This window comes from Acomys minous (genome assembly GCF_964271855.1).
Source record: "Acomys minous genome assembly, chromosome: 4".
NCBI classification, from domain to species: Eukaryota; Metazoa; Chordata; class Mammalia; order Rodentia; family Muridae; genus Acomys; species Acomys minous.
In genome coordinates this window covers 107,941,757-107,959,860 of record NC_140486.1, presented here as the reverse complement: position 1 = coordinate 107,959,860, position 18,104 = coordinate 107,941,757, and the positions used below count along the sequence as shown (strand labels likewise).

Genomic DNA, 18,104 nt, shown 5'->3' with positions numbered 1-18,104 from the left:
CTCGACTCCATAAGAGCCATGGCAGAATTCTCCTGTTAGATGACGAGGAAAGTGAACAGCACATGAAAGTAACTCTACACAACTCTGGATGCTCAGAATAGACTGGCCGTGTGGTTTCAGGGTTCGGGTTTTCTTAGCATCTTAAGGCTAGACGTTGAGTTTTCCAGCAAAGAAGGCACAACGTACTTAAAACATACAGGCAAGTATGTGAGTGGAGGCAAGGCAGAGGTTTTGATGTTCTTGTTTCTTTTGGGAAAGGAAAAGACCAGACCCATTCAGAACCGAAGATCCTGTTGGGCACATAGATAATCTGTGATGAGAGAGTTAGGTGTCAGCTTTATGTAACACCTTATCCGTCATGGCTTATTAAATACAATCAAGAAAATCATGTTCCACCAACAGGACTACACTCGCGAATAACAATTAGAAGCATTAGCAGACTGTTCAACCACCCACATCTTCCCAGAAAATTGCTCATAATAGCAATTTGCCTTGATGTGTTAGGCAGCATGTTTTAATGACATGGGACTTAAACACAACAGGCGTATATAGAAGTTCCTTTATTTTGTTCTACAGACCATAAACTTACTATAACCTAGGTGAACAAAGGACTTTTTTTTTTAAACAGTGAAAGCCCAGGTGCCTGTTTTCTGCCGATTAGGGAGTACCATTAAGAAAATCAATATTTCAGCTCATGATGTTAAATTTAGGGGTTTTAAAAGTCGATCTGTTATACATCTTTACTGTTTTTAGAAAAAAAGTGCTACTGTTAATATAGAACTTACTGTTTATTACCAATAGTTCTACATATCGAGTAATAAACATAAAATTTAAAAGAAAACTCCACTGTGGTTCTTGACCAGTTAGAGTAGTTAAGAATCTTGCAGGGATTTTTTTTTTCTTTTTTATCAGCACTTTGACAATAGTTGTTTTTAGATGTCTGCCTTGAGTATTTCCCTCTTCTGACCTGTGTTTAGTATTTTATTGTGTATTTTATCCCTTTCACAAGAAGCTATAGCTTGAATATATTTCTATATATTCAGCAATCTTACTCCTTTTATTAAAAAGAGTTGACATATTAAATTATGTTGGATATGTTGGTTGTTTTAATGATAAAGATGAAACACTTTAGATTTTAAATGATGGAAAGTTTTGGGTTTTGTTTTTTTTTAAAAACTATAAATCATTTCTTTGACTAATGTAGAGATGAATGAGCCAGGGGAAAATCTTGTGTTGTTGACATGAGCATCTAGAGCCACATTGTTAAGTCAGGCTGGAGGGAGAGGGGTTTCCAACTGTCCAATCTCCCCAAATTTTAACAAGTATGTTCTAATTTTCTCAGATCATACGACAAGCCCTCCTACCATTTGTCTTTTGCTTTTTTAGATTCTCTTAATTATTTTAAATTACGTGTGTGTGTGTGTGTGTGTGTGTGTGTGTGTGTGTGTGTGTGTGTGTGCATGTGTGTATGCACATGAGTGCAGGTGCTTATGGACAGCAAAGGCATCTGATTCTTTCAGAGCTGAGTTACAGGCAGCTGTGAGCAACCTGAAGTGGGTGCCATGGGACCAAACTTGGGTTGCTCTACAAGAGCAATCTATGTTCTTAAGCCCTGAGCCATCATCTCTCCAGCCCTTGTTGTTTTTAAATAGACTCAGTCCTCCGGATTCTGAAGCTACTCTACTGGCCCTCTAATGAGATTTAATTGGCTCATTTGACTCCAGCGACAAAGAGCTATTTGAGATATTACTTTTCCAAGGCTACAAAGGTCAGACAGTGGCACTTCAACGGCAGGCTTTCCACAGACAGTGTGTACTACGCTAGGTGCCTTCAGGCTGTCTGGAGCCCATAGGCCAACAGTTCTCTCCTTCCCACAAAGCTTCAGCTTGCCACAGGCCATAGCTTGCTCTCTCTGGGTATAATGTTTAGGTGAATAACTCAAGGCCAGCAGTTCTCCTCCAGAGCTAAGCTCTACATGGGCGTGAGACTGTGTGGCCTGGAATAAGAGACCCTTTATATTCAGCTCCTTCCAACTGTTCATGGATTTTCTTACTCATAAAAATGTGGCTTTTTACTGACTCACAGACCTTCACATTTGATGATAAGAACAAAGCCGTTTTCATAGCAAATACCAACGCCATCTGAAGTGTTGTAGCCTTGCCTTCTTAACCTCCTCATTGTGATCTTTTTTTTTTTAATCTTCTGGGCCTCAGAATACTAACTTTCAGACTTTAAAAAAAATCACAATATGGCTTTTTTTTTCATAACTTAAAACTACAGAAAGCTCATTTGCCGTGCAACACCTTCAAAAACAATTTTCCTTACTCCCGTGAGAAGTTCTTACTAAAAATTCAGGAGACCATCAAAGCAAGACAGAGCAGCTACTCAGCCTAGACTGTTTGAGGGGACATAGTCTCTTGCTATTCCAGAGCACAGCCTTGTGTTTCTCAGAAATATCTTTGGTGATTTTTCAACCCACTACAGGTCAGATGATTATTCAAGCTAGGTACTCAGGTTTCTTACTGATCCTCTGAGCTTGATATATCAGAACTCTCAGTCCTTTCAAGTAAGAACCAGTTATGTCCCAACCTGGAAGGGAGTAAAAAGGAGCACAGCTGGCTAGGAGCAGTGTCAGTAGAGAGTGGTAAAGCCCTCCTTGAAATGGTCAGCTCATAACCGACAATTATATCTTAAGGATAATGGTGCCCAAAGTGTATTCCATGAACTAAGAATCGTCATCTCCTGGAAAAGAAACTGTTAGCAGTGTTAAGTTTTCAGGGCTGGAGAGATGGCTCAGTGGTTAGGAACACTTTCTGGTCTTCCAGAGAACCTGTGTTTCCTTCCCACCATCCACAGAGCTCACAGCCACCTGCAACTCCAGCTCCAGGAGACCCACAATCTCTTCTGGCCTTCAAGGGTGTGCACGCACTTGCCCGAGCGCGCGCGCGCGCACACACACACACACACACACACACACACAGAAAGAGAGAGAGAGAGAGAGAGAGAAAGAGAGAGAGAGAGAATCAACTACATACAAATATAGATAAATATAGGATATAAACTCTCAAGCTTGCCTCCATACCTCCAACCTTCAGCAAGCTCTTTTGGAGAGTCAGTTGTGAGCCTAAGTTCCGGACGCTCTGCCATCAAGCACAGCAGCAGATGCCTGCCTTTCCCCTGCCATACAGCATAACACCAGTAAAAGAAAGATCTGTATCATACAGCGGCATCGCCTTAGAGTATTTCAGGAGGCATTGGGTCTGAAAGACAGACCAGAGAGAGCTATCCAGTGTAAATACGAGGGCAACAGCCACAAGGATGGAACACATAAAATGTTTCCCACATAATCACTAGAGCTTGGGAAATGTGCAACTAATAAAGCCATAAAAAGACCATTTCAGTAGTTTCAGCTGGTGACCATACTATTTGTATGTCTTCCAAACCAGAATCCTTAATCATACCCATTTTTACTACATCCCAGTCATTAATAGAACCAAATTCCTAAACCACATACAGGGCTAAAGAGCCTTCCCTGGCTGTATTAAATCTGTGTGGCTGCTGTAACAAATTACTACAAACTAGGGACCTTAGGACAATAAAATCCTTTCACAGTTCTGCAGACGAGCCTTCCCGATTCAAAGTGTTGCCCCGGCTGTAGTTCTTCCTGAAAGTCTGAGAAATCTTAGCTCTGGATGCTTCTACTCCTCCTCCTTTGCTGGTGTGGGGATCATTTAGTTTGTGATACATGGCTTTGCTCTTCCTATTTTCACACCAACATCTTCGCATCTTGTACCTCCCCTATGTCTCTTTTCTTTTCTTTTTTTTTTATTAATTTATTTTTGTTACATCTCAATGGTTATCCCATCCCTTGTATCCTCCCATTCTTCCCTCCCTCCCATTTTCCCCTTATTCCCCTCCCCTATGACTGTTCCTGAGGGGGATTACCTCCCCCTGTATATGCTCATAGGGTATCAAGTCTCTTCTTGGTAACCTGCTGTCCTTCCTCTGAGTGCCACCAGGTCTCCCCCTCCAGGGGACATGGTCAAAGGTGAGGCACCAGAGTATGTGAGAAAGTAATATCCCACTCTCCACTCTACTGTGGAGAGTGTTCTGTCCATTGGCTAGATCTGGGTAGGGGTTTAAAGTTTACCACCTGTATTGTCCTTGGCTGGTGCCTTAGTTTGAGCAGGAACCCTGGGCCCAAATCTGCCTATCATAATGTTCTACTTGTAGGGTTCTAGGACCCTCTGGATCCTTCTACTTTGCCATTCTCCTATGCTTCTCTCATCTAGAGTCCCAATAGGATGTCCTTCCCTCTGTCCCAGTTTCCTGGTAAGTGAAGGCTTTCGTGGGACATGCCCCTTGGGTTAATATGCAGATATAAGTGAGTATATACCATTTGAGTCTTTCTGCTTCTGGGTTAACTCACTCATTATGATCATTTCTAGCTCAATCCATTTATCCACAAATTTTGGGAATTCCTTGTTTTTAATAGCTGAGTAGTATTCCATAGTGTATATGTACCACAGTTTCTTTATCCATTCTTCTATGTCTCTTATGAGGATATTTACTCTTGGAATTTAAGACCCCATCCAGGTGATTCAGAACAAACTCTTCATCTCAAGACATTTTACTTAATTAATCTGCAAAGACCTTTCCCCAAAATAACGTGGTAGTCATAGACGGGGTCTTGGAATTGTAGGACCTAGAAAAACCTTCTAGAGCATGTTGCTATTTTTACTAAGACTTGTCTTTTTGAAGTATATAGTAACCGTATGCTGGCTGCAGGTACTGTGGACAGTTTGGGGACTAGAGAGATTATGGGGGTGCTGAACCTGAACATGAGTCTATAATTGGTCATCACTACCATTCAGAGATTAATGGGAGGGTAAGTCTTGTCCCTGATTCCTCTATAATCTTGTTGAATGTCTACCTCTTTCTGGTTGTTAGAATATGGAGCTCCCAAGGTCAGCATCTCGGCACCAAGTGGCATCTAGAGATTCACCTGCCAAGTTGTAAATGCTTGAAGTCTCCTGTAGTGTGTCACCGACCTCACTGGCACAGCACGTGATGAACATGTCCTTTTATTTCTAACAAAGAGAATAATAGAGTCATACATTTTCTTAAAGAAAAATAGGAACACTTAGGGGAAAATGTCCTTCTTGTCCCAGAAATGCAGAAATAGTTCATAAGAATGGCATAAGAAAATAGGTTATTAAGGGGTGCCTTCACCCCACTTTCAGTTCATTTATGCTATGCAGGAGTCTCAAGACTTTTGGTTAGTGAATGGTATGATTAAGATAGTTTTGAACATGTTGCAGCAGCATTGTATTAATTGTATTAATTTTTCTATTTTAAAAGTTCTATAACTCAAAATTGTACCATTTGTATTATAAACATAAAGCCAATATTGAATATGGGAAACACATTACAAGAAATAATGATAAACATCTTAAAATTGCTTTAGAAGCATTAGTAAGTATCTCTAGAAAGTGCATTTTAAGGTGTTTTAGAATTAATGGTATCATATGCAAGTGTGTCTTATAAATAGTCTTGGTTTCTTTTCTTTTTTAAAAAATTTATTCACATTACATCTGAGTCATAGCCCCCTTCTTTGTCTCCTCCCTATTCCACGCTCCCTCCCTCTTCCCCCCTCTGCACCTCCCCTAGTCCTCAGAGAGGGGGCCCCTTCTCCCCTATTAAGTGACTCCAGCCTAGTCTCATCAGGACTGCCTGTGTCCTCTTTCTCTGTGGCCTGGTAAGGCATCCCGCCAGGGAGAAGTGACCAATGAGCAGGCTACAGAGTCCGTGGCAGGGACAGTCCCTGCTCCCCTTACTAGAGGGTCCCTCTGAAGACGGAGCTACCTGTTGGCTACATCTGAGCAGGGTCTAGGTCCTCTCAATGCATGGTTATTGTTTGGTGCATCAGTCTCTGTTGGGCCCCTTGGGGCCAGATTTGTTGGCTCTGTTGCTTTTCTCGTGGTGTTCCTGTCCTCTCCAGGTCCTTCTATTCCAGAACTCTTCCATGAGACTCTCTGCCCTCTGCCCAAAGTTTGGCTGTGAGACTCAGCTTCTGCTTCGATCCCCTGGTGGTTGGGGTCTTTCTCTTTCAGAGGACCCCTATGGTAGGCTCCTGTCCTGTCCCCTCTCTTCAGCAGTTTCCAGTGTCTATTTTATTTGCTCCTCTGAATGAGAATTAAACAGCCTCCCTAGGGTCCTCCTTGCTACTTAGCTTCTTTACGTCTGTGGATTGTAATATGTTTATCCTGTATTATATGGTTAATATCCGCTTCTAAGTGAGTATATTGGCTGGCTCCTAATTGTATTGGCACAGATTTCAATGCCTTTTAGTAGCTACCAAAGGATGTCTGAATTAACAGTAGCAGTGCTTTCTGGAAGATGTTATTTCTCAGGGAGATGGACATATATATATATATATATATATATATATATATATATATATATATATATATATCATGGCTTTTTTATTTAACATTCTTTGTGTTTACATTTCAGAATGATATAGTTTGGATTTAAGACTAGAAATGTTGTTGTTGTTGTGTGTGCTTGTGAACGTCTGCTATTGCTGTCATCTCCTATTCTTATTTGTGTGTGTGTGGGGGGGGGGACATTTTAAGTCATTTACCTGTTTTGTTGCAGATTGCTTAAAGTAAGCCACATGAACACTGACATGGGAGTGCAAAGCACTAAGCATCATCACCCAAGGATGTGGAAGTGTTTCTGACAGAGTTTATCGGGAAACAATCCAGGTGTTGCTAATATGTAATAAGAAGTGATTTTTGGCACATAGACCATGTGAACCTTTGAGTATCAGCTAATAGGTGCTAGAGATATTTCACTTCTGCTTTTCTCTTTAGCAAAAAATATATAAATAGAGCTTGTCATCCTTACACTAAAAATGATACTACATATTTTTAATGCATCACTTAATATTATGTGAATACGTACTTTTTTTATTATTAGCTTTTGTTACATACTCCTTTATAAGTCAAAATGAACAAGATTTATATATTACATTTTTCACTGCCCTATATATCATAAAATATCCTGTAAGTGTTTAATGCACAGAAATACTTACTTTTTGGTTAAGGACTATGATAGCTCATTGGAAAGGCACATTGCTCTATGATTTTTAAATTTATTATAATAATTTAACAAATCACATTCTAGTAAGAGTTACCTCATTGTACCTTATTAAAATGGGGTGCCTTGTACATCATATGAAGATATTAAAACTATTATACACTTTAAGCCATTATTTTGCAGCCACAATTTAGAAATTCTGAGCTCTTGGGATACGTATTTTGAGATCAGTTAACAAGTTTGAAATTTGCCCTTTATGCCCTCTGCTGAGCATGTAAGACAATATCCACTGGATGGGAACCCTGAAAGATATAATCCTAGGCCATACAATCGGACTCAAAACAACTGAACTACTTACCCATAAACCCTGCCACGACACACGCTTTGAGACTAGGGTTCTTTAAAATGAAGTTAGGCTTCCCCCTGCAGTATTAACTGCCCCCCCCCCATTTTAGCGAGGAGAAATATGTGCGACCCTGAGGATTACTGGGCTTTGGTAGCAGTTGGGTATGATAACTGCATCTGGCTCATCAGTCTCTCATTACTGCAGAACATCCATCCTCCTTATCCATGGCAAAGATGCCTTTGTCAAAACCCCATGTTTTTAACTGGACCCCGAATAGCTCACATACTGTAGTGCTTCATAAGGATTCTCAGCACATTTGCTATCCAGTGTGTATAGGTACAGCTGTAGGAGGCTAAACATAGCTCTGTTCCTAGCATCTTGTTTTTTCCTCTGCAGTTCCGAGCCTCATTTGTGTGGGTTCAGTGAGGACTTCAGATGCCGGGTTTCTCCTGCAGTCTCATCTCTCGGCTTGCAGAAAGAGCCCCATAGGAATGAGCAGTTAGCCTAGTTCCTGTCTGCACAATGCTTGGGTCTATGCATTTCGTAAATGCATACCTCAGCAGAGCTGTAGTCTTCTCTATCCTCTGTCTGTAATGCTATACACAAAGATTGTGTTGGTTGTTAATGAGATTTTAGCCAGCTTGAAGTTGATGCAGACGTACTGAATTGGATGGAGGAGCCAAAGGAACACCTTGGGATCAGAATAGGTTTTGTTATATTTTCAAATAAAGTGTTTGGAGTAGTTCTGATCACTTCTTTGAGTGAAGGTGAAGAAAAGGGAGGAGTCTGGAATGACAGATTGCTGTGGGAATGGACCTGTGATCTCTAGAAGTCCACAGTATGGGGGGAAGGTTGACCTATATGCAAATACGAGAGACCTATTTCTTGGAGCTATTGGGTTTCCCTGGCTTCTTCAAGGAGATGAAACCTGCTTTCATCCGTCCCCTGGCAGGTTCTTCTCTCTAGAAAGGAATTCTATCCGGAGCTTGCCTCTTTTCTTTGGAGCGCAGGTCTGTTTCTTCCTTTTTAATCTAAAAACATTCTTGTCCCTTTTGTACCTTTTGATCTACCTAGAAAGAAATCGTGATATCTATTGCTCCCTTGTGAAATCCTCAGAGGCATCTCAAGCTCTTAGGTAGATTTTAGTAAAGCCACATTAAAGGATGGATAAATATTTCAGTATCTTTAATTACAATGTGGTGGGTACCTGTGGTGGACAGTCCCATCTCTTGTGCTGCTTTTTAATTCCTTTAATGCACACTAAAATATTAGCTTCAGTGCAAGATGGAATGTGGAGGCATGCACGCAGGAGTTTTGCTAGGTTGCACCGTTGCTGCAACCTAATAGCATTTCTCCATGGGGATGCAATAGGTGACTGTCATCTCCACAGATACCACTGACCTCTCATGGGTATAAGTAATAAGGATTCTGTACATTTCCCTTTTTCTTCTAAAAAGGAACTGAGACGTCAGCCTTGAATATTTTTGCTCCCAATTCTTTGCATTGCAGTCCTGCATTTGCTTTCTCTGTCCTCTTATTTTCTACTGTTCACTATGCTTTGAATGTAGGGGAGGCAGAAAGTGAATTCTGTCTTCCATAAAACACGACTCAGGCAGAGTGGAAGTGTGTGTGCCTCATGGGCTTTGTGCTCAGGACTCTGCTATTATGTCTCAGAATGACAACCTAATTGTAGAGATGCTGTTGTTCCCTTGGAGAACTGCTTGAACTCCGGATATTCCTCTGTTTCACGATGCATAATCAGCCATTATCCATCTTGTATTTATGCTTTTTTTGTTAAGAAATGCATGACAGACTGGCCGTGAGAGTAATAGTTTGGCACTTTTCTTTCAAATTAGTTCCAACATTAACCAGAGCTCATGTTTTAAAAAGTAAGTTCCCCTCAAGAAACAAAATACAAACTTATGATCACTTATTACTATGGAAAGACTTTAATATTTGGATATATACTCCTTTTACAATTTTGAGAGAGGATCTTCATAACTCAAACTTGCTATGTGCTGGAGAATGACCTAACACTATAAACCTTTCTGACTCTATCGCTAGAGTTTTGGAATGTATACTTTTATGTACAACAGTGCAGTATCATGGTTTAATGCGGGCTGCCATAGGTGTTTATGTACACATGTGTGACTATTAGTATTTTTTTTAGTAGAGGCTAAATCGCTGAGATTTTTCACAAGCCCGTAGACAATGAAAACCTTTTTTGGGCAATAACTTCACAGGGCACACCCACCCTCCAAGTGCACACCAAGGACTCACGTGTCTTCATAAGATGTGGAGAAAGGCAAGAGCCAATATGCTTGCTTTTGCAAGTAACCAAATTCTTGTTCATATTTTTTTTTTGTCTATATCAACTAGTTTTCCAGCTATGGGCCCTTGTGTCTGTACTCTGATAGAATCAGAAAATGCCCAGATCGCATTGGCCTGTGGGGTAAGCCTTTGGGGCATTTTCTTGATTGATGATTGGTATGGGAGGGCTCAGTTCCCTGTGCTTGGTGTCAGGCCTAGGCAGGTGGTCCTAGATTATACAAAAAAGTCAGGCAGAGCATGCCATGAGGAGTCAGCCTGTAAGCACAGTCCTCCATTGCTTCTTCAATTCCTCTCTCCAGATTTCTGCCTTGAGTCCCTGCCCTGACTTCCCTCAGTGATGGAGTGGAACCTAAGAGTTGTAAATGAAATCCTTTCCTTCCCCAAGTTAAGTTTGTTCATAGTGGGTTTTTTTTTTTTTTTGCTGTTTTTATTTTTTGAAATTGAAATATAATTTCATGGTTCCCTCTTTTTTCCTCTCTTCCTTTCAAACCCTCCCATATATTTTCCCTTGTTCTATTTCAAATTCATGGCCTCTTTTTCGTTAATATGTATACATTAATGATAATAATTCCTAATCTATTCTCAATGTAGTCCTGAATACATCAATATAACTTGTTCAGCCTGCCTAATGTTTCTGATATGTATGTTACCAGGCTAAGAGTTTGATGGACAGCGAATTGGCGCTCTCTTCCCTGACATGACTCCTCTAATAGGACAGCCTAAAATATGCTCATGGTGATTTTTCACAGCTATAGAAATCCTAACCAGCACACCTTACAAAGATACAATGTTAGAAAAATCATAAGCATAGTTATTGAATAATGGATACCTTAAACTTTTCCTTACATAACAAAATGAATTTATTTAAAAATAACAGAATTTAAAATAATATGGAGTAGCATGTGATTTACAAATATGTGATAGCAAACATTTACGTATTAGACAGAGGGGTTGTCATCTGTCTCGGATTCTTCTGAATGGGAGTGTGCAATCCTGTTTTAGTCAATTTAGTCTGCTCTAATGAAATATTATAGGTTGGCTGAATGGCTTCCACTTAGAGCAGTCTGTTTCCCACAGCTCTAGAACGTGGGAGCCCATCATTAAGGTGCGTGCGTGGAGTTAGCGTTCACCTTCTCGTGTCCTTATATGGTAGACAAGATGGTGACCAAGCTCTGCTGTCTCTTTTCATAAGTATACTCTACTCCGAAGACTTTATCTAAACAAAATCACCTCCCATAGACTCCATCTTCAGTTGGTGTCATTTTGACTGACAGTACATCAGCATATAACTTGGAAGGGGAGACGCAGTTTATCCCAGAAGACATTTCATAAGTAGTGACTACCATGAACCACAATTTTCAGATGTGGAATCTGAGGGGAAAGCAATGTTAGGTGATGTGTGCAGGTTCAATCAGTAAGTAGTAAAATTAGAACATTTCTTTCAAAACTGTATCAAGGAGAGCTAACCTTACTGTTTTAGTTTTTTTCATCTGGGTTTGTGTTCAGGTTACCCATGTACTCATGGTTGATTTATTGATATACTGGTATCAATATATTTTTGTCACTGTGTTATTCAAAGAGATGCTTTGTATAGAATATTTAGATAATATTTTACTTCTGTGGAATTATTTTAAATTTTGACTGGTATACTTAGTCTTCATCAGCAGTTACATCCTATAGGAGTGTTTAAATATAAATTATATATTTGATAAATATTCCCTCTGAAATGATTTCAAGGCTTCCCTTAGCATTCCTAAGGCAAGACTCAACTGTGTTTAAGCAAGCTTGTTTGCTATTGTTGTGTATTTCCATTTCTTGTTATGTTTCTAAAATGTTTACAATATAGATGCACATTAGGAAGACTTCCAGAGAAAGTGCAAAAATTCTTAGCATTAGGTACCTTTATACATTGCAGAGCATTAATGAAAATTGTCATGTCTTACCTTTCATACATGTAAAGCTGAATGATCCTCACATATTCATATATTTTAAAGATCTAGTAATAATGAGAAAGTCCAGTCTGATGTCCTGGGCTTAAAGGATGCACGTCGCATGGTAACCCAGGGTAACTGCATTCTCATTCATACTTGCTTAGTGTTCATCTGTCTCTACATCTTCTGAAGACTCACCCTTGAGTCCATTGACATCGACATGACTGATGCTTAGTTACAATGATAAGGCCAAGTGTATGGTCAAGCATTATACTTACAATTTCATTTACAAACATAAATTTTCATAAAGATCTAATTAATTTACTCCTACTGATAACTGTCTTCCTCAAGGTCAAAGCTTATGTATCTTTTATCAAAAGCAATGAAAAACCTAAAGTCTTTATGCTTGTATGTGCATATATATATATATATATATATATATATATATATATACACACACACACATGCGCACACACACACACACACACACACACACACACACACACACACACACACACTGCTTTCCCAGCTCCCACATGCACATACAAAAGAATCAGAAATGTCAAGCAGATCATGCAGTGAGAACCCTGTCCCACCAACAAGTTATTATCATGACTTCAGTGAATATTTTACTATGTAAAATATAAATTTCTGCATCAGGATTTGGCCTTATAAAAGTGTCCTAAGTCACTCACAGGCTGATCTAGAAAGATACAATTGACTTACTCATATTTTCTTAGTAGTCAAGTTGGGGAAGATAGAGTTCATTTTCTAATACAGTTTGTAGTCTGTCATCCAGGCATGTCAGGTCAGGACCTCAAGGCAGGAGCTGATGCAGAGGCATTGTGGGAGTGCTGCTTACTGGCTGTGTACTCATGGCTGGCTCACCCTGTTTTCCCATAGCACGCAGGGCCTACTGCTTCGGGATGGCACAACCCAGAGCCAGCCCTACCACACCAATTATTATTCAAGGAAGGGTATCACAGACTAATCTTACAGGGGCATTTTCTAAATTGTGGTTCCTTTTTTCCCAAATGATGCTATCTTGTGTCAAGTTGACATAGAATCAGCTAACATATAGATCAACTAAAGAGTGGCAACCCAGCCCGTAGAAAATGGTAGGTACATGTACTGGGAGATTCTGTGGAATCATTCAGTTTTGGAAACAAAAAAAAAATGGGCCGAAGATACTCTCTCAGCTTTTGTTTTTGAGTGAATGGCTACCCTGGCATATTATAGAATGTGCCAATTGTTCAATTTATGAACAATAAATATTTTAATTTTAATTCTTAGGAGTTTTCTAACTCGTCCATGTAACACATGGTCTCTCTAAGCATCAAGTTAGTTTTCCAAAATAAGGTAACAGGACATGTTCTTTGTATAGTCACCAGAATTATGGAGACAGCAACAGGTGCTTAGGTAAATGATGTTTTTGAAAAGCTCCTGACGGCCGACGAGTGTTGTGGGGGCTGCCGCTTAGCTGTGTTCCACTTGCATAAAGATGTGAATTTTGCTGTCATATCTGCCATTCCTTCTGGCATTAGAATGGTGCAAAGTAAGACACAGGGCATGTGCTGTTATACACCTATGCCCAGTTGAGCCATTTAAATAAATTGCTGCTGGAAGAAGACACTATCTTTCTTGATTTTGTTGGGACTGTTAAATTTGTCTTTGTTAAATGAGTAAAAAGGTTATACACAGTATCAGTTTATTAAAGTGTCCTAAGGATCGGTATAATAATGCAGATAAATAGGTATGTGTTTCTCTCTGACAGAAATCCCTGCTGTTAAAATGCCAAGAATCCCATTTTATAAAGTAGGATCATTACAAAAGGCTTGGCTGGACTCCCAGAACAAGAGGTTCCCCAGTGAGAAACCACCTGTTAGCAAAGCCATCCCACTGTCTGTTGTCACAGAAAAATATAAATCATCCTGAGAAAGCAGTATAGAGAGCCTGGATGCAAATTATTTCCCCAAGCAACTGCAGGTCTGCAGAGTTGCATCTCAGCTGTCTGGTAGGATGCATTCAAGCTACAACCTCTGTTACTGAAACTCTCTGAAAGAAGTAGAAATAGGAATATTGGTGATCAAGGAAACAGCGAAGAAAGTTTTAGACGAACGCCAGCAGGAATAGGTAACACACACACAAAAATAGCTCCATATCTAGGACCCATTCAGCATTTAGAGGTCATAAGGCCATTGAGAAGTGGTTTGGAATGGCTGAGGAAGTGGGTCACTGTGTTTGAGTCTTAAAGCAAGTGGAAGTTTAGAGGCGCAGAAAGATAATTTGAAGCACAGATCTCTCCCGCCCCACCTCCAGTACCTCTCCTGTTTGCTTTTAATAATAATAACTCACATGGGGAAATCACAGTGTTCCCAGACTTGAGTCATATAAGCTGTGTATCTGAACCTCCATACAAGTATATGACCCAGGTAAAATTCCTTTCACTAACCCTGAGAAAAGTGGAGCCAAACACCAAAAGCACAGGCTGTGTTTTAGCTTCCAGTAAATCTAGGGGGCTCCATTTGTAGTTTCCTCACATGTCGAACAAACACATATCTCAGAGGTCTGATGCAAATACTACATAATACACGTAAAATGGTGGGGGAAAAACCTGTTATCTGAGAAGAGGTTGTTGAGCAGAATAGAATGACCAGCTATATTAAGTCAAACACTTTCTATCTTCAAGATTCACTTTATCTTTGTCAGACATTTTTAGTTTGTTTTTGTTGTTGTTGTTTTGGTTATTTTTGTTTTTGTTTTGTTTTTTGTTTTCTTCTGTACACTGAGAGCTTTCAGGCTTGCTCTGTATGGCAGAGTGGTTAAGAGCATGGCTTGTCTAGTCCAGCTTGCCTGTTCTTTAATCGTGGCTCTACTGACTGTTACCTGAGTCTTGGGCAAGCTGCAAGCCCACATGTTTTCTAATCTATAAGGGGAGGGTGACCCCATGAGTAATGAGCACAGGGAGGAAGAGAATGAAGATGCAGAAGACATGTCATGTGCTAAATGCTCAGCCAGTGACAACTACTACCACCATTATCTTCTTTTAAAAAATACTTATTTATTACAATTTATCCACATTATATCCTGATTGCTATACTCTCACTCTTACCTTCCAGTTCCCACCCTCCCTTTTCCACCCTATTCCCCTCCCCTAGACCTCTAATGGGGGGGGCTCCTCCCCCGCTGTCTGATCACAGTCTATCAGGTCTCATCAGGATATCATGCATCCCCTTCCTCTGTGTGCCTTTCAAGGACACCCCAAAAAGGGGCTGTGATCAAATCACAGGCACTGGAGTTCATGTCAGAGGCATGAATGACCTCTTTCCCGACTCCTCACACACATGAGTAATGAGTTACATCTGCATGCATTGTCCTTGGTTGGTGCATTAGTTTGTACAAGGCCCCCTGGGTCCAGATCCGATGGCCTTGGTGGTCTCCGTGTGGAGCTCCTGACCCCTCCAGATTCCTCCCACACACACACTCTTCATACAACTCTCAGCTCTTTGCCCAGTTTTTGCCCTCAACTTTCTCTCTTCAGACCTGAGACCATGAGATATTCTTGTTTGTTTGCTTGTTTTTTGTTTTGTTTTCTGGGACAGGGTTTCTCTGTGTAGCCTTGGATTTCCTGGCACTTGCTCGGTAGACTCACAGAGTTCTGCCTGCATCGACCACTGCCCCAGTGTTCAAGGTGAAGCCCAACATGTTAAAGATGCAGGAAGCATTTCTGTGTCAGCATGCCAGCATGTGGCTTGTCCCCCAGACATGTAAGATCTATTGAACAGCTCTTGCATTGTACCCTTATGGATTCTTCTCTAGCTCTCTGTTAGAAATGCCTACCGTCTCTTCCATTTTAGGTCCATTCCTGCTGCTGCCTTCTAGGATATAGCTAGAGTCAGTGGCAAACATCTCTGATGGTCCCCGAGGCCCAGATCATCATGCATGTTTTCAGTGATAGCAAACTCTGGATTCTTTGGTCTCCCTGAGGCTTATACCTTCAAGGCTATGGTGGGTGTTGAGTAGATCTTCAAGCCCTTTGCAGTGAGTCGTCAATGGGAGGTTCTAACTGTTAAAAAAAAAATCTGTGCACTCCTGATGAGCATATCCGTGTCTTAGCTTCTGTAACTATTTTATTCACTGACAATAACTTCCAAAGTGCGAATAAGACGTCTTTCTAGATTAGCTAATTTTCTGTGACTCCAGTCTCCTTCACAAAGTAAATACTTATAGATACAAATAAGTAGAACAAAGGCTTGCATCTCAATTGCAGTTCAGTGTTGGCAATCTATGCTTGTTTGTATGTTTGATATTTCCGTGTCTATGTGTCCATAGTGTCCTCAATGTTGATAAAGTGAGAAGTACATAAAATAGGTGAAAGGAGTTGGCCTCCATAATGTATAAAGATTATTAATATCTCACTGGCTGTGTTTATGATGAAGGGTGTCAGCATATGGCAACTAGGTGAACTGCAAAGCAAACTAGTTTCCTTGGGTGTGGACACTATTTCATAATGAAGCTTTGACTTAACCTACAAAGTCATTGCAGGGCAGTAAACTTAATGACTCAGGGGTCTTATGTCTCACAGGGAAAGGAATCTATTGCCAGCTGTAATTTGTTTCTTTTCACTCCTTTTTTCCTTACCTCCACTTTCAAATAGTCTATAACGAATGTCTCTTTCCCCGTGTTTCTGGTAAGTAGTTTTGTTTTGATGAGTGATCAAAAAGTGGAAACCTTGGGGGGCTGGAGAGATGGTTCAATGGTTACAAGCACTGGCTGCTCCTCCAGAAGACCTGAGTACAATTCTCAGAATCCACGTGGCAGCTCACAACTCTCTGTAACTCCAGTGACAGGGGATCTGTGGCAACAGGCATGCATGTGATATATTTATCTGTTCATGCAGGCAAAATGCACATACAGATAAAATAAAATAAAATAAAAATATCTTTAAAATAAAAGAAATTTTGAAAAAACTGTCTTCAGGAAAATAAAAACAAACAGCAAAAATACTCATTAAATGCTGAGAAAACCTGCTTGTAACAAATTTATTATTGTGCCATGAAAGCCATTTAAGTGATTGAAATTTAACAAAAAAAAACCTCATCTAATATTAGTACATTACCATAATGGCTGTGAGGAGTCTCCTCTTAAAGAGGAGAGATAGAGATGTGTAATTAGCTGCTCTCTGGCCTGTTCTTCAGGTTTCTAGAACACTCGTGTTTCCACACATAAGCCCATAAGCAGCTTGACGCAAGGAGGTTTCTTCTCCTCCTGTAACCTCGGGATGTATCTCACATGATTATTTCATGAGATCTGAAAAGGGACATGCTGGCCATGTAGCTCAGCAGGTAAAAATGCTTGCCACCAAGCCCGATGACTCGAGTTCAATCTCTGGGAACCACGTGGTGTAAAGAGAACAAACAGAAAATTGTCCTTTGAGCTCTATCTGCAGATCATAGCGCGCGCACACACACACACACACACACACACACACACACACACACACACACACAGAGAGAGAGAGAGACAGAGAGAGAGACAGAGAGAGAGAGAGAGAGAGACAGAGACAGAGACAGAGACAGAGACAGAGACAGAGAGAGACACAGACACAGACACAGACACAGACACAGACACAGACACAGACACAGAGAGACAGAGACAGAGAGACAGAGAGAGACAGAGAGACAGAGACAGACAGAGAGAGTTGTGCTCGCACACGTGTGTCTTAAGGTTAAAATATTTAAAGAAATTTGAAAGGAGAAAATGCAATACAGGAAAAGAAGGAGAAAACTGCCTTATATTTAGTACTTAAAAGTCATTCTACTAGCCAGGTGGTGGCGGCTCACTCCTTTAGTCCGAGCACTTGGAAGGGAAGGGCAGGCAGATCTCTGAGTTCAAGGCCAGCCTGGTCTACAGCCTGAGTTTCAGGATAGCCAGGGCTATGCAGGGGAAGCCTGTCTCAACAAAACAAAATAAAACTCTGCAGTTGAGAGCTGTCTCTCATTGCCTGTGACATTTGTTTTCTAAGCTGTGTTGTTTCTGTTGTTGTTGTTGTTGTTGTTGTTGTTGTTGTTATCATCGTTATTACTTCATGTGGGGGAGCAGCTACACAGGCCACAATGTGAACACATGTGGAGGCCAGGGAATAACTTTGTAGAGTCAGTTCTCTGCTTCCACCTCCTCGGGGACCCTGGAGATTGAGCCTGGTTTCCAGGTTTGTACAGCAAATGACTTTGCTTCTGTCATCTGCCTAGTCATGTTAATTCTGCCATACTTGATTTCACAGCAAAGTTTGGAGATAGTTCTTAACTTTTTATTGTATAATGAAAACCTTCTATTTCCAAATGTGCCCTCTTGGTGCTTTCTGGCCCCAGTCTACATAAAGTCTGACTTCA

At 40.6% G+C, this 18,104-nt stretch overlaps 1 protein-coding gene across 29 annotated transcripts in view; it reads left to right on the top strand.

Moving 5' to 3' along the window:
* Positions 1 to 18,104, top strand: part of MAP2 (microtubule associated protein 2) — a 263,479-nt gene that overhangs the window by 22,964 nt on the left and 222,411 nt on the right. The window contains exon 2 of one of the 29 annotated variants that reach the window (XM_084780792.1): positions 6,002 to 6,125. The exons of the other annotated variants lie outside the window; for them this stretch is intronic. The gene's annotated coding sequence lies outside the window, so the exon portion shown is untranslated. The remainder of the gene's footprint in view (positions 1 to 6,001; positions 6,126 to 18,104) is intronic. 29 annotated transcript variants of the gene reach the window in all.